The 20759-nt window shown below is 41.9% G+C and overlaps 4 non-coding genes across 4 annotated transcripts; all 4 read right to left on the reverse strand.

Annotated features, from left to right (window-relative positions):
- Positions 1 to 10273: 10273 nt before the first annotated feature.
- On the reverse strand, positions 10274 to 10463 carry LOC140285969 (U2 spliceosomal RNA). Its single transcript, XR_011910898.1, has one exon. It is a non-coding gene; the product is annotated as a U2 spliceosomal RNA (small nuclear RNA).
- A 259-nt stretch (positions 10464 to 10722) lies between these two features.
- LOC140285964 (U5 spliceosomal RNA) lies at positions 10723 to 10836 on the reverse strand. The gene has a single exon (XR_011910894.1). It is a non-coding gene; the product is annotated as a U5 spliceosomal RNA (small nuclear RNA).
- Positions 10837 to 11226: 390 nt separating this feature from the next.
- Positions 11227 to 11417, reverse strand: LOC140285968 (U2 spliceosomal RNA). Its single transcript, XR_011910897.1, has one exon. It is a non-coding gene; the product is annotated as a U2 spliceosomal RNA (small nuclear RNA).
- Positions 11418 to 11725: 308 nt separating this feature from the next.
- LOC140285963 (U5 spliceosomal RNA) lies at positions 11726 to 11839 on the reverse strand. The gene has a single exon (XR_011910893.1). It is a non-coding gene; the product is annotated as a U5 spliceosomal RNA (small nuclear RNA).
- Between the last annotated feature and the right edge of the window lie 8920 nt (positions 11840 to 20759).

The following is a 20759-nucleotide window of genomic DNA, read 5'->3' on the forward strand; positions in this document are numbered from 1 at the left end:
GCTCCCGGAGGGCCTCTGCCCTATGCTTATGGGGGCTCTTTCCGGGGGATTCCTCTGCAGTCTTCTGGGTGAATGCATGGTTGCCCCTGCGGTGGGCTTCCTGGGTTCTGTGCTCTGTGGGGGCTGCTGGTGGCCTGGGTCTTGTGGCCCTCTCTGCCTGCTTCTGATTGTTTGGGGGGGCTGTGGATTGTGGCCCTGTACGCTTATACACTCATAACTAAGCACGGTTATCATGTAGGTCCTGTGCCATGGGTGTTGCATGTTCTCGCACACACACACACACATTCATTAGTCCAGTAGCATGGTCGCTAAGCAGTTGATGTATTATCATGTCGTCTCAGGTCATCTATATCCACAGCTGTGTTGTATGCGATTGCCGCTTCTTGTGCTTGTTTTTGTTTGTTTGTGTGTTTGTTTTTTCTCTGCTTGTCTGCTTTCAGGTGCTCCTGGTGGCGCTAAGGCTGGAATCCCCTCAGAGGCCATGGATTGTTGTCTGTTTTGTTTTTTACAGGTGTAGCAGCTGGTTGTCTGGTTTTTGTTTCTATTTTTGTTCTCTTTCCTCTTCTTTCCTCTTCTTCTTTCCTTGTCCCCCGGTCCGGTTCAGTTCTATTACATGTCATATATTGTAAACAGAAATAAATAAATGGGCATCAAGGGGAGCTTTACATTTATAAAACTTCCCTTGGCAAAGCTAATCTGTTTGGCATCAAAGGTATTCAGACTACAATTCTGCTGCCATAATGCTGAACAGGACAAGGGGAAAAAAAAAAAAAGTAAAGAAGACAGTTCTGCCGAAAGCCAGGGACTAGACCTGTTCTAAGTTCTATACTTTTTAAAAGGGGCGTGTTTATCAACTATAGAATTAGAAGATTTACAAAAATGGTCAAGTGCTAGATCTTCATCTGGGATTTTAACAGTGTCATGAACTATTCAACAGATCAGTTAAAAAAAAGCCTGCTCATGGAGATGTTTCAGGATCTGGATACCAACCGTGGACCTAATGTTTTCATTTTTGCAATTCTGATACAAGCTATTGAGCAGTGATAACTAACACCAAGTTCAGATACTGCGGATTTTCTACCTTTGATTTGTTAAGATTGAGCCAATCAGGGACAACCTTGAAGGATCTCTTAAGTTTGGTTTAGTAGGATCAGTAATTACCTGAGAAAGGTTGATATTGGTACACACCTTTTTTAAATGATCAGAGGCAGAGTTCAACTTGTTTAAATTAAAATTGCCACACAGAGATTGGGTTTAGGCCACATGCACACAGAATGACCTCAACAAATATAAGAAATATTAAACATTTACACATGGATTTTTGAATACATGTAGAGGAATGATACTTTGAAATGTGCTCATTGCGGAGTTATGCTCAGTTGAGTAATGAAGGTTGAACTATTCTGGGAAAGAGGTTCTATTCCCAGCATCATGATGGACACTCCTGATATAGAAGGTTTCGCTAACGCATTGGAATTGTTTTACTATTTTCATATGCATGTGCAATGAAGAATGGCTTGTTGCTGATAAATGCAAAGAAGAACAGCTTACACATAGATGCTCACATATAGGCTGCTGAATGCAATGAAGACCTGCTTATCCAGTAAAGTTCAATGTCAATGTGTAATATTCAATTAGGATTTGCAAAACAGTGAAGTTAAACAATGAATGGGTCCATAGTCGGTATGAGAAGACTACAGGAATATTTACCTGGGTGTACGTTCAAACAGAGATGAAAAAATTGCGATAAATAATTGTTTGTTTGTTAGTATGTATATGAATGTTATGTGTATAAACTGTGTTGGGTTATAGTTACTCAGTAGTGTCTCAGTGAAACAACCGACGGGGGAAGCCTTGCGGTGACAACAAAAGCAGTTTTTTACTGATCAGTCAAGTTTTCCAGTGTACTCCATACAAACTGGTTGGCTACTGAAGGGATAGAAAATGGGGAATAGTTGTTTTAAAGCAAACAAGGAATTAGATGGGAAAAATACATGTTTTAACGGGACCCAGACAATATTAAATACTCAGACAGATGGGAGAAGAAGTGTAGTTTTGTAGGAAATCACAAAATTATTACATAAAATTAGTGAAATCAATTGAAGAATGCCTTTCTGAAGAGCTGTTTACCACAGATGAGCAGCTTTGCAACCAAGCACATTGTAGATCGCTTTACTGCCAAAATGATCTAATTTAATGGATTTTTTTAGACATGCATAACAGCATTTTAAGAACAAAGAGAGAAACAAAAAGGGACAACGCTTCATGGTGGAAGGTGATGTATAAATAACTGTGTATATGATGAAGGAGAGACCATTTGAGCAGCACAGCCATTTCGCAGCACAGGGACAGCAGTCCAAGTTAAAGGATCTCCCACGTGGTATCACCTGTCACACTGTCTCAAGGCATCAAAAGAAGAAAAAATCACCAAACTCAAGGACAAAGAGACGAAGACTCCGGTGAACGAAGAGAGAGGACTGACAAACCATAAATACAAAAGGATGCTCGATATCAAGATACAGAAGAAGAGGCTAACAATGCCACGAACACTTACGATGCTGGGAATGATGCCAGCAATGAACAGAGAAGAAGATTCAGTTTCATCAATCTGCAACAGGTGCCTCTAGTGACGGGGTGAATATAGAATCCTCAACAATTACAACGTCTCTGGGAACTGTGACAACAACAAGGTTTAAACCATTTTGATATATATTGTAACCTATTGGCTAAGGAATAGTGCTGAAAATGAGGTAAATCTAATCCACCACTGTCCTTGGTCTTCTATAGGGTTTTTAAACTAATACGTGGTGGTTTGTTTTTCCACAGAAATTTGGAGATGCATGAATCTAGTGACTTAAACCAAGTAGCAGATGGTTTTATGGGGATCATTGAGAACAAATAGTTAACTTTTGGTAGTATCATCATTTTAATGGTTGTAACTCTCCCCATAAGTGATATAGGTGAGGACTTCCAACGAGAGAGATCTCTATCTTTAATAATTGCACATAATTTAGCTTTGTTAGCTCTGAGAGCCTGGAGGAAATGTTTATGCCTAAATATCTAATATTTCCTGACTGTAAAGTGATCACAGGTATATTCTGGACCCTGCAGTTAATGGGCAGAACTTTGGTCTTAGACCAGTTGATAGAGTAGTCAGAAAGTGCTGAGAATTTATTTATGAGTGTGATCGTGTGAGTGAGAGACGTCTGTGAGTTCTGAAGGAAAAGTAATACATCATCAGCATAAAGACTTATTTTATGCTCAATATTTTGGGATTGGATGCCTTTAATATTTCTATCTTGTCTGATAGAAGCTGCTAAAGGTTTGATGAAAATAGCAAAAAGTGAGGGAGAAAGTGGGCAACCTTGTCTTGTACCTCTCTGCAGACTGAAGCTTGGAGAAGTTTGATCATTTGTCCTGACACTTGCATTTGGGGAGCTATATAATATCCTTATCCAGTTGATGAAGTGTGACCCAAACCCGAATTTGTTTAATGCTGCAAATAAAAGTTTCCAGTTCACTCCATCAAATGCTTTTTCTGCATCTATAGAGTCGATTGTGGCTTCCAAGTTGTTGATGGTAGAATAGTCTTTGAGATTAATGATCCGGTTTTTGAATGAACCATTGTGCCTACTGCTCTTCAGCCTGTCAAATGAAATGTATAATTTGAAACGTGACAAATGAACGAAGACCCAAGGAGTTGAGTCGTAAACAAATCAATACTGTTTCCTGTGCAAGGACCCGTCAGCCGAGGAGTTGAGTCATGAACGAATCAATACTGTTTCCTGTGCGAGGACCCGTCTCCCGAGGAGTTGAGTCGTGAACGAATCAATACTGTTTCCTGTCCTGCTGACTGAGCTTATGAAGCTGCCGCCTGCCATGTGGTGAGGAAGGGTACTGCATGAAAATGAACGAATCACTCACTGAGACAACTCGTTACTCCCGAGTCATATAAAAAATTAGTTTATATCGAACGAATCGCTCACGAACGACACATCACTATCTATTTGACGAGTTATGCATGAATTCGGATTTTGCAATAAAATTAATTCCTTCTCTCAAACCAAGTTCAAACTGCTTTGTCCTTCATATTTATCTACTTCTAATCTAGTTTCAACAATAAACAACACTGTATTTTGTAGTATGAAAAAGAACCAGACCTAATTTTCAGCAATTAGCTTCTCTCGAGGAGATATGAAGGAATACAGATTTTGCTATAAAATGAAATACTTCTATCAAACTGACTTAAAACGGTTTGTTCTTATTTCTTCATTTCTGATGAAGTTTCAACAATAAACAACAAACTTTGTATTATGAGAAAGAACCAGACTTATTCTTCAGGAATCCGAAAATAAGCTCTATTTCACGAGTTATGCACAAATTCGGATTCTCCTATAAAACAAATTCCTTAACTCAAACCAAGTTAAGACTGCTTTGTCCTTCATATTTATTCATGTCTAATCAAGTTTCAACAATAAACAACGTTGTACTTTGTAGAATGAGAAAGAACTTCTTCAGCAATAAGCATCTCTCGACATATGACGAAATACAGATTTTGCTATAAAATTAATTCCTTCTATCAGCCTGACTTAAAACTGTTTGTCCTCCTTATTTATCCACTTCAAATCAAATTTCAAAAATTAAAAAAATTTTGTAGTTTGAGAAAGAACAACTTAATCTTCAGCTATCAGTATAAAAAGAGGGTAAGAAAAGGTGCAAATGCCAACCATACATCACTAAAAGGTGGAGCGGAAGTATTCGGCTGCAAGTAGGTGTGACTGTTCGACCATAATTTGTAAAAAGCGGGTAAGAAAAGGTTCGAATGCCCGACTATATATTAACAAAAGCGGAAGGAGAGATCTTCGGATGAGAGTGGGTGAGAATTTCCAACCATAATCTATAAAATGCGGTGAAAAAAAAGGTGTGAATACCCCATAGAACACTAAAAGGTGGAGCGGAAGTGTTCGGCTGCAAGAAGGTGTGAATGTCCGACTATATTTGGTGAAAAGCAGGTGAAGCAACGTCTGAATGCCCAACCTTACATCATCAAAAGCGAGATCAGAGGTGTTTGGCTGCAAGAAGGCCATAGTTTGCCAAAAGCGGGTAAGGTGCGAATGACCGACTAAATATCAACAAAAGTGGGGGCGGAGGTCTTCGGATGCAAGTGGGTGTGAATATCCCACCATACAAGTATGGTGTAGAGGAAGCTGTGAATGGCCGACCATAGTAGAAAGCGGGTGAGAGAAGGTGCGAATGTCAAACCATACATGATCAAAACAGTGAGCGGAGGTGTTTGGCTGCGACAAGGTGTGAATGTCCACCCATAATTAATGAAAAGCGGGCAACAAGTAGGTTCGAATGCCCAACCATACATCATCAAAAGCAGGAGTGGATGTGTTCGGCTACAAGAAGGTTTGAATATCCGACCATAGTTTGTAAAAAGCGGGTAAGAAAAGGTTTGAATGCCCGAACATACACCATCAAAAGAGGGAGCGGAGGGGTTCCGCTGTAAGAAGGTGTGAATGTCCGACCATAGTTGGTAAAAAGCGGGTAAGAAAAGGTTAAAATACCCGACTGTACACAATCAATAGCGGGAGCGGAGTTGTTCGGCTACTAAAAGGTGTGAAAGTCCGACCAGGGTTTGTAAAAAGCGGGTAAGAAAAGGTGCGAATGCCCGACAATGTATGATCAAAAGAGGGAGCGGAGGTGTTCAGCTGAAAGAAGGTCTGAATGTCCATCAATAATTGCTAGAAAACATGAAAGAAAATTTTCTAATATCAAACCGCACATGATCATAAGCGGGAGAGGAGGTGTTCAGCTGCAAGAAGGTGTGAATGTCCACCCATAATTACTGAAAAATGGTTTGTAAAAAGCGGGTAAGAAAAGGTATGAATGCCTGACTATACACCATCAAATGCGGGAACGGTTTTTCGGCTGTGAGTAGGTGTGAATCTCCGACCATAATTGCTGAAAAATGTGTTAGAAAAGGTAAGAATGCCGGTCCATACATCATCAAAAGCGAGAAAGGTGGTGTTCGGCTGCAAGTAGGTGTGAATGTCCAGCCATAATTACTCAAAAACGGGTAAGAAAAGGTAGTATTGCCAGACCATACATGATCAAAACAGGGAGCGGAGGTGGTTCAGCTGCAAGAAGGTGTGAATGTCCGACTAAAGTTTGTAAAAAGCGGATAAGACAAGGTGCGAATGCCTGACAATGTATGATCAAAAGAGTGAGCGGAGGTTTTCGGCTGCAAGAAGTTCTGAATGTCTACCCATAATTCCTGAAAAATGGGTAAAAAAAGGGTCCGAATGCCCAACCATACATCATCAAAAGCAGGAGTGGATGTTTTCGGCTACAAGAAGGTTTGAATGTCCATCAATAATTGCTTTAAAACAGGAATGAAAATTTTCGAATATCAAACCGCACATGATCATAAGCGGGAGAGGAGGTGTTCAGCTGCAAGAAGGTGTGAATGTCCACCCATAATTCCTGAAAAATGGGTAAAAAAAGGTGCGAATGCCCAACCATACATTATCAAAAGCAGGTGTGAATGTCAGATCATAATTTGCAAAAAGCTGATGAGAAAAGGTGAGAATGCCTGACTATACACCATCAAATGCGGGAGCAGAGGTGTTCGGCTCTGAGTAGGCGTGAATGTCCAACCATATTTGCTGAAAAATGTGTTAGAAAAGGTAAGAATGCCGGAACATACATCATCAAAAGCGGGAGAGGTGGTGTTCAGCTGCAAAAAGGTGTGAATGTTCGACTAAAGTTTGTAAAAAGCGGGTAAGACAAGGTCCGAATGCCCGAACATACACCATCAAAAGAGGGAGCGGAGGTGTTCCGCTGTAAGAAGGTGTGAATGTCCAAACCATAGTTGGTAAAAACCGGGTAAGAAAAGGTTGAAATACCCGACTGTACACAATCAAAAGAGGGAGCGGAGTTGTTCAGCTAAGAGATGGTGTGAAAGTCCGACCATGGTTTGTAAAAAGCGGGTAAGAAAAGGTTCGTATGCCCTAATATACACTATCAAAAGCAGAAGCGGAGGTGTTCGGCTGCAAGAAGGTGTGAACGTCCAACCAAAGTTTGTAAAAAGCAGTTAAGAAAAGTTTCGAATATCTAACCAAACATAATCAAAAGCGGGAGCAGAGCTGTTCGACTGCAAGTAGGTGTGAATGTCAGATCATAATTTGCAAAAAGCTGATGAGAAAGGGTGAGAATGCCCGACTATACACCATCAAATGCGGTAGCGGAGTTGTTCGGCTGTGAGTAGGTGTGAATGTCCGACCATAATTGCTGGAAAATGTGTTAGAAAAGATAAGAATGCCGGTCCATATATCATCAAAAGCGGGAGAGGTGGTGTTCGGCTGCAAGTAGGTGTGAATGTCCAGCCATAATTACTCACAAACGGGTAAGAAAAGATAGTATTGCCAGACCATACATGATCAAAACAGGGAGCGGAGGTGGTTCAGCTTCAAGGTCTGAATGTCCACCAATAATTACTGAAAAATGGTTAAGAAAAGGTGCGAATGCCCAACCATATATCATCAAAAGCAGGAGTGGATGTGTTCGGCTACAAGAAGGTTTGAATGTCCGACCATAGTTTGTAAAAGGCGGGTAAGAAAAGGTTCCAATGTCCAAACATACACCATCAAAAGAGGGAGAGGAGGTGTTCCGCTGTAAGGTGTGAATGTCCGACCATAGTTTGTAAAAAGCGGATAAGAAAAGGTTAAAATACCCGACTGTACACAATCAAAAGAGAGAGCGGAGTTGTTCAGCTAAGAGATGGTGTGAAAGCCCGACCATGGTTTGTAAAAAGCGGGTAAGAAAAGGTTTGTATGCCCAAATATACACTATCAAAAGCAGAAGCGGAGGTGCTCGGCTGCAAGAAGGTGTGAACGTCCAACCAAAGTTTGTAAAAAGCAGTTAAGAAAAGTTTCGAATATCTAACCAAACATAATCAAAAGCGGGAGCAGAGCTGTTCGACTGCAAGTAGGTGTGAATGTCAGATCATAATTTGCAAAAAGCTGATGAGAAAGGGTGAGAATGCCTGACTATACACCATCAAATTGCGGTAGCGGAGTTGTTCGGCTGTGAGTAGGTGTGAATGTCCGACCATAATTGCTGGAAAATGTGTTAGAAAAGGTAAGAATGCCGGTCCATACATCATCAAAAGCGGGAGAGGTGGTGTTCGGCTGCAAGTAGGTGTGAATGTCCAGCCATAATTACTCCCAAACGGGTAACACCGAGAGTCCGAAAAGGAAATATAGATCACCCTACTCACTTTTCACCTAAAGAAATGAAGGAAGAGCTAGTTTCCCAAGAAATAACCTGAGTGTGTAATTTGTTTTGATAACTTAGAAAAACGAAAATGACATACCTACTTTCCTTTATCCTTTTAATGGTTCTCACCTTCTCAACACTAAATGTGAGAAGTGTGAAATCAAAGACAAGAGCCCAGAGTATTTTATCCTTCTTAGACTCCATAAAATCAGATGTGTTTTTAATACAAGAATGTGGACTACCTTTTTTAAAAAACCATAGACAATGGGAGGAAATGTGGCCCCATTTATCGATATGGAGTGGTTCAAATCAAAATAAAAATGATGGTGTGGCCATTCTAATTAAAAATCCGCATGTTCTGGTGAAAGGTAGCACAGTGGTGAGAGACGGACGGGCACTTTTAGCACACTTGAATTTTATGGGGCAAGACTTTAACCTCTTAAATATTTATGGTTTCAATGGAAAAATGACAGGTATGACCTTTTAGAAGATATACAGCTTTACATGCTAGGGCAAGTACCTTTAGTTGTAGCAGGATTTTAACTGTATCTTGAGCAGGAAAGATAGAAAAAGAGCAGGGGGAGATTTTAAAGTGGATAAGACTTCGATTTTACTTCAGGGCATATGCAGGGATTTTAAGCTTACTGACTGTTTTAAAACCATGCATCCCAGAGAGGAGGGCTTCACCTGGTTTAGTCATGATGGCACCAGAGCCTCTCGCATCGATTATTTCTTTACTAGAGATTGCCCACCCACTGATGTTAGATTAACCCCTGTTTTCTTTTCAAACCACCTTATGCTCTCCTGCACCCTTTCACCCCCTTCTGGTGTGACGGTAGGACGTGGTCTGTGGAAACTCAACTGTTCCCTGTTGGAGGATGAAATCATAGTCAGTCAGTACAGGGAATGTTATAAAGAGTGGCAGACCCTTCAAGACCTCTACGAAACACATGCACAATGGTGGGAAATGGTGAAGGAAACGACCCAGACTTTTTTTAAACAGCAAGGTAAACGTAAAAAAAGGAAAGAGAATAGATGTATGATGGGACAACAGAAACGCTTACAGCGCTACTTTAAACTAAATCAGTGTGGCATAAACTTTAATGAAGAAATCAAAGATGTCAAAAAGGAAATGTCAGTTTTAGCAGAAATAAAGAGTAAAGGAATTTTTGTAAGAAGCAGGGAGCAGGAAATTGAGGAAGGTGAAAAATGCACACGGTACTTTTTTAAGAAAGTTATAAATAAAAAGGAGTGTATTCAAAATCTAAAAAGAGAAGATGGGTTTTGAACAAAATCCACACAAGAGATGATTGAAACTGTACATACCTTTTATAGTAACATGTACAAAGAGAAACCAGTGCACTTGGAAACATCGGCAGAAATTTTAAAATTCGTTGACAAAACCGTAAAAGAGAATGCACACTTGACACAGGATTTTACTGCTTTAGAGTTAAAAAAAATGCCTAACAGGTTTTAAGAGAAGTCAAGCTCCGGGTTTAGACGGGCTTCCTGCAGAATTCTATCTGACCTTTTGGGACCTTTTATCATCAGACATTTTAGATGTTTTTAAAGATTTTGAAAAACTCGACCGACTGCCTGACAGTTTTAGAGTGGGAATAGTGACTCTACTTTATAAAAAAAATGATAAGACTGACCTAAAGAATTGGAGGCCCATCACACTTTTAAACTTTGACTGTAAACTTTTTAGCAAGGTTTTAGCGACACGGATGTCCTCTGTTTTAGAGGAGGTAATTCACCCAGACCAGGCTTGTGCAATCTCAGGGAGACAACTCACTGACAGCCTCGTACTGATTCGAGACATCATTGATTACGATAGAGAAAGAAACACCCGGCTTGTCATCTTAAATTTAGACTTTGAAAAAGCTTTTCATCAGGTCTCGCATCAATATCTCTTTCAGGTGTTGCAGCCATCGAATAGGACCCTGAAACTTCCATCCTGCACCGCTGTTTGCTTTTTCACAAGAGCAGAGAAGATCGCACCGTTCCCAGCGGCACTGCAGTACCGGGTCGATGCTTGGAGTGAACAGAGCCAGCTCCTTTTTAAATCCTATTGCTAAAAATCCATTTAATATGTAGTCCTCGTATAGAGGACATATCAAATATTAAACTGATAAGAACAGATACCACACTTGATCTTAGCCAAAAGGCCGAGAAGCGATAACTGTCCACTGGTTCACGTCCGAGGGCCCTTCCTGGCACAATGCGCACTTGTAGCGGTGTTCTTTTTAGTGTCACTTTGCACCTCCGCACTGAGCACTCTTCAGCCCTTTTAAATGGTATAACTTTGCACTCCTGCACGCTCCAGCAAGCACCATTCAAGCAACAACGTCAGCACAGTCGCAACAAGTAAGTAGACTCTACTCAGAGAAGTCACTCTGCACAGTAACAAGATTTCTTTTGCACAGACAGAAAGGGCTTCACCCGCAAAGGTAAAGCCTGCCAAAAATAGAAACAACTCACTAGTGCTGCTCTCCACGGAAGTCTTTAGTAAAAGGCGAAAGACTTGTACGTTATGAAGAGAAACCAGAGTACGATTATCCGTCACTGCAGGAGCAGGGCATCAGGCTAGTTGGCATAGCCACCTTCCCCATGGTGAGCTTTGCTTGGTAGAGACGTTTGCTCCCCCCCCTTGCTCCTTGGCTGACCAAGTAGGGACAATCGGGCCCTATTCGATGGCTGCCTTGTCTTTTACTCTGTGCAAAAGACAAGGCAGCAACAAAAACACCATGGGAACACCGTATTGAGGCTTTTTTCTGACCGCTCATTCGGTGTCGCGTTTCTTTCAAGCAATTCTCCCGGTTAGCCCGCACTCGGCTTGCTCCCAGAGCCGTGTTAAAGTCTACTTCGCATTCACACTCTCTTCTCAGCAGACTAAAAGAAACTTCCATCCTGCACCGCTGTTTGCTTTTTCACTAGAGCAGAGAAGAGCGCACCGTTCCCAGCGGCACTGCAGTACTGGGTCGATGTTTGGAGTGAACGGAGCAAGCTCCTTTTTCAACTCCTATTGCTAAAAATCCATTTAATATGTAGTCCTCGTATAGAGGACATATCAGAAATTAAACTGATAAGAACAGATATTACACTTGATCTGAGCTAAAAGACCGAGAAGCGATAACTGTCCACTGGTTCACGTCCGAGGGCCCTTCCTGGCACAATGCGCACTTGTAGCGGTGTTCTTTTTATGGCCATAGGTGGCCAGAGTGTCACTTTGCACCTCCGCCCACCCGCTGCACTGAGCACTCTTCAGCCCTTTCAAATGGTATAAATTTGCACTCCCGCACGCTCCAGCAAGCACCATTCAAGCAACAACTTTGCACTCCAGCTTCGAACATCGGCACAGTCGCAACAAGTAAGGCGACTCTACTCAGAGAAGTCACTCTGCACAGTAACAAGATTTCTTTTGCACAGACAAAAAGGGCTTCACCCGCAAAGGTAAAGCCTGCCAAAAATAGAAACAACTCATTAGTGCTGCTCTCCACGGAAGTCTTTAGTAAAAGGCGAAAGACTTGTACGTTATGAAGAGAAACCAGAGTACGATTATCCGTCACTGCAGGAGCAGGGCATCAGGCTAGTTGGCATAGCCACCTTCCCCATGGTGAGCTTTGCTTGGTGGAGACGCTTGATCCCCCCCCTTGCTCCTCGGCTGACCAAGTAGGAACAATCGGGCCCTATTCGATGGCTGCCTTGTCTTTTACTCTGTGCAAAAGACAAGGCAGCAACAAAAACACCATGGGAACACCGTATTGAGGCTTTTTTCTGACCGCTCATTCGGTGTCGCGTTTCTTTCAAGCAATTCTCCCGGTTAGCCCGCACTCGGATTGCTCCCAGAGCCGTGTTAAAGTCTACTTCGTATTCACTCTCTTTTCTCAGCAGACTCTTGGGATTTTATCTATAAAATGAATTCCTTCACTCAAACTATGTTAAAACTGCTTTGTCCTTCATATTTACCATGTCTAGAAAGATTTAAACAAAAAAAACAACGTTGTACATTGCATCTTTTGATCATACATTTTCGGGCATTCGCACCTTTTCTTACCCGCTTTTTTCAAACCAGGGTCGGACTTTCACACCTTTTAATAGCCGAACAACTCCGCTCCCGCTATTGATTGTGTACAGTCGGGTATTTTCACCTTGTCTTACCCGCTTTTTACCAACTATGGTCGGACATTCACACCTTCTTACAGCGGAACCCCTCCGCTCCCTCTTTTGATGGTGTATGTTTGGGCATTCGCACCTTTTCTTACCCGCTTTTTACAAACAATGGTCAGACATTCAAACCTTCTTGTAGCCGAACACATCCACTCCTGTTTTTGATGATGTATGGTTGGTTATTCGCACCTTTTCTTACCCATTTTTCAGTAATTATGGGTGGACATTCACACCTTCTTGCAGCTGAACACCTCCTCTCCCGCTTATGATCATGTGTGGTTTGATATTCGAAAATTTTCTTTCATGTTTTCTAGCAATTATTGATGGACATTCAGACCTTCTTGCAGCTGAACACCTCCGCTCCCGCTTTTGATGGTGTATAGTCAGGGTTTCGAACCTTTCCTTACCCGCTTTTTACAAACTATGGTCGGACATTCAGACCTTCCTGCAGCCGAAAACCTCCGCTCCCTCTTTTGATCATACATTGTCGGGCATTCGCACCTTTTCTTAACCACTTTTAACAAACCATGGTCGGACGTTCACACCTTTTAGTACCCGAACAACTCCACTCCCGCTATTGATTGTGTACAGTCGGGTATTTTAACCTTTTCTTACCCGCTTTTTACCAACTATGGTTGGACATTCACACCTTCTTACAGCGGAACACCTCCGCTCCCTCTTTTTATGGTGTATGTTCGGGCATTCAAACCTTTTCTTACCCGCTTTTTACAAACTATGGTCGGATATTCAAACCTTCTTGTAGCCGAACATATCCACTCCTGCTTTTGATGATGTATGGTTTGACATTCGAAACTACTTGTTGCCCGCTTTTCATTAATTATGGGTGGACATTCACACCTTGTCACAGTCAAACACCTCCGCTCCCTGTTTTGATCATGTATGGTTTGACCTTCGCACCTTCTCTCACCCGCTTTTTACTATGGTCGGCCATTCACAGCTTACTCTCCACCATACTTGTATGGTGGGATATTCACACCCACTTGCATCTGAAGACCTCCGCCCCCACTTTTGTTGATATTTAGTCGGTCATTCGCACCTTACCCGCTTTTGGCAAACTATGGCCTTCTTGCAGCCAAACACCTCTGATCTCGCTTTTGATGATGTAAGGTTGGGCATTCAGACCTTGCTTCACCTGCTTTTCAACAAATATAGTCGGACATTCACACCTTATTGCAGCCGAACACTTCCGCTCCACCTTTTAGTGTTCTATCACACCATTTTTTTCACCGCATTTTATAGATTATGGTTGGAAATTCTCAACCACTCTCATCCGAAGACCTCTCCTCCCGCTTTTGTTAATATATTTGAACTTTAGTCGGACATTCACCCCTTCTTGCAGCTGAACCACCTCCGCTCCCTGTTTTGATCATGTATGGTCTGGCATTCTTACCTTTTCCTACCCGTTTGTGAGTAATTATGGCTGGACATTCACACCTAATTGCAGCCGAACACCACCTCTCCCGCTTTTGATTATGTATGGACCGGCATTCTTACCTTTTCTAACACATTTTTCAGCAATTATGGTCAGAGATTCACACCTACTCACAGCTGAACAACTCCGCTCCCGCATTTGATGGTGTATAGTTGGGCATTCTCACCCTTTCTCATCAGCTTTTTGCAAATTATGATCTGACATTCACACCTACTTGCAGTCGAACAGCTCTACTCCCGCTTTTGATTATGTTTGGTTGGATATTCAAACCTTTTAACTGCTTTTTACAAACTTTGGTCGGACGTTCACATCTTCTTGCAGCCGAACACCACAGCTTCCGCTTTTGATGGTATATATTTGGGCATTCGAACCTTTTCTTACCCGCTTTTTACAAACCATGGTCGGACTTTCACACCTTCTTGTAGCCAAATAACTCCACTCCCGCTATTGATTGTGTACAGTCGGGTATTTTAAACTTTTCTTACCCGCTTTTTACCAACTAAGGTCGGACATTCACACCGTCTTACAGCGGAACACCTCCGCTCCTGCTTTTGATCATGTATGGTTGGGCATTCGAAGCTTTTCTTACCCATTCTTCAGTAATTATGTGTGGACATTAACACCTTCGTGCAGCTGAACACCTCCTCTCCCGCTTATGATCATGTGCGGTTTGATATTCGAAAATTTTCTTTCATGTTTTCTAGCAATTATTGATGGACATTCAGACCTTCTTGCAGCTGAACACCTCCGCTCCCGCTTTTGATGGTGTATAGTCGGGCTTTCGAGCCTTTTCTTCCCCGGTTTTTACAAATTATGTTTGGACATTCAGACCTTCTTGCAGCCGAAGACTTCCGCTCCACCTTTTGGTGTTCTATCACACCTTTTTTTTCAACGCATTTTATAGATTATGGTTGGAAATTCTCAACCACTCTCATCCCAAGACCTCTCCTCTCGCTTTTGTTAATATATTTGAACTTTAGTCGGACATTCACACCTTCTTGCAGCTGAACCACCTCCGCTCCCTGTTTTGATCATGTATGGTCTGGCAATACTACCTTTTCTTACCCGTTTGTGAGTTATTATGGCTGGACATTCACACCTACTTGCAGCCGAACACCACCTCTCTCGCTTTTGATGATGTATGGACCGGCATTCTTACGTTTTCTAACACATTTTTCAGAAATTATGGTCGGAGATTCACACCTACTCACAGCCGAACAACTCCGCTCCCGCATTTGATGGTGTATAGTTGGGCATTCTCACCCATTCTCATTAGCTTTTTGCAAATTATGATCTGACATTCACACCTACTTGCAGTCGAACAGCTCTACTCCCGCTTTTGATTATGTTTGGTTGGATATTCGAACCTGTTCTTAACTGCTTTTTACAATCTTTGGTCGGACGTTCACACAATTTTGCAGCCGAACACCTCCGCTACCGCTTTTGATAGTATATAATCGGGCATTCGAACCTTTTCTTACCCGCTTTTTAAAAACCATGGTCGGACATTCACACCTTCTTGTAGCCGAACAACTCTGCTCCCGCTATTGATTGTGTACAGTCGGGTATTTTAACCTTTTCTTACCAACTTTTTACCAACTATGGTCGGACATTCACACCGTCTTACAGCGGAACGCCTCCGCTTCCTCTTTTGATGATGTATGGTTGGGCATTTGCACCTTTTATTACCCATTTTTCAGTAATTATGGGTGGACATTGACACCTTCTTGCAGCTGAACACCTCCTCTTCTGCTTATGATCATGTGCGGTTTGATATTCGAAAATTTTCTTTCATGTTTTCTAGCAATTATTGATGGACATTCAGACCTTCTTGCAGCTGAACACCTTCGCTCCCGCTTTTGATGGTGTATAGTCGGGCTTTCGAGCCTTTTCTTCCCCGGTTTTTACAAATTATGGTTGGACATTCAGACCTTCCTGCAGCCGAAAACCTCCGCTCCCTCTTTTGATCATACATTGTCGGGCATTCGCACCTTTTCTTACCCGCTTTTAACAAACCATGGTCGGACGTTCACACCTTTTAGTACCCGAACAACTCCACTCCCGCTATTGATTGTGTACAGTCGGGTATTTTAACCTTTTCTTACCCGCTTTTTACCAACTATGGTTGGACATTCACACCTTCTTACAGCGGAACACCTCCGCTGCCTCTTTTTATGGTGTATGTTTGGGCATTCAAACCTTTTCTTACCCGCTTTTTACAAACTATGGTCGGATATTCAAACCTTCTTGTAGCCGAACATATCCACTCCTGCTTTTGATGATGTATGGTTTGACATTCGAAACTACTTGTTGCCCGCTTTTCATTAATTATGGGTGGACATTCACACCTTGTCACAGTCAAACACCTCCGCTCCCTGTTTTGATCATGTATGGTTTGACCTTCGCACCTTCTCTCACCCGCTTTTTACTATGGTCGGCCATTCACAGCTTACTCTCCACCATACTTGTATGGTGGGATATTCACACCCACTTGCATCTGAAGACCTCCGCCCCCACTTTTGTTGATATTTAGTCGGTCACTCGCACCTTACCCGCTTTTGGCAAACTATGGCCTTCTTGCAGCCAAACACCTCTGATCTCGCTTTTGATGATGTAAGGTTGGGCATTCAGACCTTGCTTCACCTGCTTTTCAACAAATATAGTCGGACATTCACATCTTATTGCAGCCGAACACTTCCGCTCCACCTTTTAGTGTTCTATCACACCATTTTTTTCACCGCATTTTATAGATTATGGTTGGAAATTCTCAACCACTCTCATCCGAAGACCTCTCCTCCCGCTTTTGTTAATATATTTGAACTTTAGTCGGACATTCACCCCTTCTTGCAGCTGAACCACCTCCGCTCCCTGTTTTGATCATGTATGGTCTGGCATTCTTACCTTTTCCTACCCGTTTGTGAGTAATTATGGCTGGACATTCACACCTAATTGCAGCCGAACACCACCTCTCCCGCTTTTGATTATGTATGGACCGGCATTCTTACCTGTTCTAACACATTTTTCAGCAATTATGGTCTGAGATTCACACCTACTCACAGCTGAACAACTCCGCTCCCGCATTTGATGGTGTATAGTTGGGCATTCTCACCCTTTCTCATCAGCTTTTTGCAAATTATGATCTGACATTCACACCTACTTGCAGTCGAACAGCTCTACTCCCGCTTTTGATTATGTTTGGTTGGATATTCAAACCTTTTAACTGCTTTTTACAAACTTTGGTCGGACGTTCACATCTTCTTGCAGCCGAACACCACAGCTTCCGCTTTTGATGGTATATATTTGGGCATTCGAACCTTTTCTTACCCGCTTTTTACCAACTATGGTCGGACATTCAAACCTTCTTGTAGCCGAACACATCCACTCCTGCTTTTGATGATGTATGGTTTGGCATTCGCACCTTTTCTTACCCATTTTTCAGTAATTATGGTTGGACATTCACACCTTCTTGCAGCTGAACACATCCACTCCTGCTTTCGATGATGTATGGTTGGGCATTCGCACCCTTTTTTTTACCCATTTTTCAGGAATTATGATTGGACATTCAGACCTTCTTGCAGCTGAACTACGTCCGCTCCCTGTTATGATCATGTGCGGTTTGATATTCGAAAATTCTCCTTCATGTTTTCTAGCAATTATTGATGGACATTCAGACCTTCTTGCAGCCGAACACATCCACTCCTGCTTTTGATGATGTATGGTTGGGCATTCGCACCCTTTTCTTGCCCATTTTTCAGGAATTATGGTTGGACATTAAGACCTTCTTGCAACCGAACACATCCACTCCTGCTTTCGATGATGTATGGTTGGGCATTCGCACCCTTTTTTTTACCCATTTTCAGGAATTATGATTGGACATTCAGACCTTCTTGCAGCTGAACTACGTCCGCTCCCTGTTTTGATCATGTATGGTCTTGCAATACGACCTTTTCTTACCCGTTTGTGAGTAATTATGGCTGGACATTCACACCTACTTGCAGCCGAACACCACCTCTCTCGCTTTTGATGATGTATGGACCGGCATTCTTACCTTTTCTAACACATTTTTCAGCAATTATGGTCGGAGATTCACACCTACTCACAGCCGAACAACTCCGCTCCCGCATTTGATGGTGTATAGTTGGGCATTCTCATCCATTCTCATTAGCTTTTTGCAAATTATGATCTGACATTCACACCTACTTGCAGTCGAACAGCTCTGCTCCTGCTTTTGATTATGCTTGGTTGGATATTTGAACCTTTTCTCAACTGCTTTTTACAAACTTTGGTTGGACGTTCACGTCTTCTTGAAGCCGAACACCACCGCTTCTGCTTTTGATGGTGTATATTCGGGCATACGAACCTTATCTTACCCGCTTTTTACAAACCATGGTCGGAGATTCACACCTACTTGTAGCTGAAAAACTCCGCTCCCTCTTTTGATTGTGTACAGTCAGGAATTTCGAGCCTTTTCTTACCCGCTTTTTACCAACTAAGGTTGGACATTCACACCTTCTTAAAGCGGAACACCTCCGCTCCCTCTTTTGATCATACATTGTCGGGCATTCGCATCTTTTCTTACCCGCTTTTTACAAACCAGGGTCGGACTTTCACACCTTTTAGTAGCTGAACAACTCCGCTCCCGCTATTGATTGTGTACAGTCAGGTATTTTCACCTTTTCTTACCCGCTTTTTACCAACTATGGTCGGACATTCACACCTTCTTGCAGAGGAACACCTCCGCTCCCTCTTTTGATGGTGTATGTTCGGGCATTCAAACCTTTTCTTACCCATTTGTCAGTAATTATGGGTGGACATTCACACCTTCTTGCAGCTGAACACCTCCTCTCCCGTTTATGATCATGTGCGGTTTGATATTCGAAAATTCTCTTTCATGTTTTCTAGCAATTATTGATGGACATTCAGACCCTGCAGCTGAACACCTCCGCTCCCTGTTTTGATGATGTATGGTTTGACATTTGCACCTTTTCTCACCCGCTTTTTATCATGGTCGGCCATTCACAGCTTCCTCTCCACCATACTGGTATGGTGGGATATTCACACCCACTTGCATCCGAAGACCTCCGCCCCCACTTTTGTTGATATTTAGTCGGTCATTCGCACCTTACTCGCTTTTGGCAAACTATGGCCTTCTTGCAGCCAAACACCTCTGATCTCGCTTTTGATGATGTAAGGTTGGGCATTCAGACCTTGCTTCACCTGCTTTTCACCAAATATAGTCGGACATTCACATCTTATTGCAGCCGAACAACTCCGCTCCCACTATTGATTGTGTACAGTCGGGTATTTTAACCTTTTCTTACCCGATTTTTACCAACTATGGTCGGACATTCACACCGTCTTACAGCAGAAGACCTCCACTGCCTCTTTTGATGGTGTATGTTCGGGCATTCGAACCTGTTCTTACCCACTTTTTACCAACTATGGTCGGACATTCAAACCTTCTTGTAGCCGAACACATCCACTCCTGCTTTTGATGATGTATGGTTTGGCATTCGCACCTTTTCTTACCAATTTTTCAGTAATTATGATTGGACATTCAGACCTTCTTGCAGCTGAACTACGTCCGCTCCCTGTTATGATCATGTGCGGTTTGATATTCGAAAATTCTCCTTCATGTTTTCTAGCAATTATTGATGGACATTCAGACCTTCTTGCAGCCGAACACATCCACTCCTGCTTTTGATGATGCATGGTTGGACATTCACACCTTTTCTTACCAATTTTTCAGTAATTATGGGTGGACATTCACACCTTCTTGCAGCCGAACACTTCCGCTCCACCTTTTAGTGTTCTATGGGGTATTCACACCTTTTTTTCACCGCATTTTATAGATTATGGTTGGAAATTCTCACCCACTCTCATCCGAAGACCTCTCCTCCTGCTTTTGTTAATATATAGTCGGGTATTGGAACCTTTTCTTACCCGCTTTTTACAAATTATGGTCGAACATTCACACCTACTTGCAGCCGAATACTTCCGCTCCACCTTTTAGTGATGTATGGTTCGCATTTGCACCTTTTCTTACTCTCTTTTTATACTGATTGCTGAAGATTAAGTTGTTCTTTCTCAAACTACAACATTTTTTTAATTGTTGAAACTTGATTTGAAGTGGATAAATAAGGAGGACAAACAGTTTTAAGTCAGGCTGATAGAAGGAATTAATTTTATAGCAAAATCTGTATTTCGTCATATGTCGAGAGATGCTTATTGCTGAAGAAGTTCTTTCTCATTCTACAAAGTACAAAGTTGTTTATTGTTGAAACTTGTTTAGACATGAATAAATATGAAGGACAAAGCAGTCTTAACTTGGTTTGAGTTAAGGAATTCGTTTTATAGGAGAATCCGAATTCGTGCATAACTCGTAAAATAGAGCTTATTTTCGGATTCCTGAAGAATGAGTCTGGTTCTTTCTCATAATACAAAGTTTGTTGTTTATTGTTGAAACTTCATCAGAAGTGAAGAAATAAGGACAATTTGATCAGTTTGATAGAAGGATTTTCTTTTATAGCAAAATCTGTATTGCTTCATATCTCCTCGAGAGAAGCTTATTGTTGAAAATTAGTTCTGGTTCTTTTTCATACTACAAAATACAGTGTTGTTTATTGTTGAAACTAAATTAGAAGTAGATAAATATGAAGGACAAAGCAGTGTGAACTTGGTTTGAGAGAAGGAATTAATTTTATTGCAAAATCCGAATTCATGCATAACTCGTCAAATAGATAGTGATGTGTCGTTCGTGAGCGATTCGTTCGATATGAACTAATTTTTTATATGACTCGGGAGTAACGAGTTGTCTCAGTGAGTGATTCGTTCATTTTCATGCAGTACCCTT

Source organism: Leuresthes tenuis, unplaced genomic scaffold (genome assembly GCF_036924035.1).
Source record: "Leuresthes tenuis unplaced genomic scaffold, fLeuTen1.0.hap1 SCAF_66, whole genome shotgun sequence".
Lineage (NCBI taxonomy): Eukaryota > Metazoa > Chordata > Actinopteri > Atheriniformes > Atherinopsidae > Leuresthes > Leuresthes tenuis.